This window comes from Capra hircus, chromosome 7 (assembly GCF_001704415.2).
Source record: "Capra hircus breed San Clemente chromosome 7, ASM170441v1, whole genome shotgun sequence".
NCBI classification, from domain to species: Eukaryota; Metazoa; Chordata; class Mammalia; order Artiodactyla; family Bovidae; genus Capra; species Capra hircus.
The window spans coordinates 95,451,955-95,452,579 of record NC_030814.1 but is presented as its reverse complement, the minus strand read 5'-3'; the positions used below and the strand labels follow the sequence as shown (position 1 = coordinate 95,452,579).

Sequence of the window (625 nt, the reverse complement as noted above, 5' to 3'; positions counted from 1 at the left end):
AGAAGGTCAGCCCCTAACACCAAACAAAGGTCACATAGCTGATGGTAACAAAGCAAACTCCGCATCAAATGCTCCGCCATCAGGAGGGTGAGCAATGCCGTAAGCATTGACTCTGGGGTCCCAGCTCCACGCCCGGAAACAGACATTCCTGCAGGAAGCTACTAAGGTGACATCACTTGTGTATCTGCAAGCCACTTTATGAGACAATGGATGGGGAACTTCTTTTTTTTTTTTTTTTTTAATTAATTCATTTGACTGCCCTGGGTCCCAGCTGTGGCATGTGGGATCCAGTTCCCTGACCAGGGATTGAACCTGGGCCCCCTGCATTGGGAGCTCAGAGTCTTAACCACTGGACCACCAGGGAAATCCCAGAGCTTTTGTTCTTGAACTTCCTTTTCTCCATACTCTTCCCCCAGGAGAGCTGTCATCTGATACTGGCTGCATCCTGACAGCCTGAATTTCTATCCACAGCCCAAATGCCTTTGCAGACTCATACAGCCAAGCAACTGCTTTCTTGATAGCTCCACACAGTCATCCTCCAGGCCCTGGGACCTTCCCCAAACCTTTCATTTCACGCACTCCCTCACCTCCATGTCTGTTCCTCTCCATATTGCTCACAATACCA

General features: G+C 49.4%; 1 non-coding gene across 1 annotated transcript; it reads right to left on the bottom strand.

The window, feature by feature from the left end:
• On the bottom strand, positions 292–364 carry TRNAG-CCC. The gene has a single exon. It is a non-coding gene; the product is annotated as a tRNA-Gly (tRNA).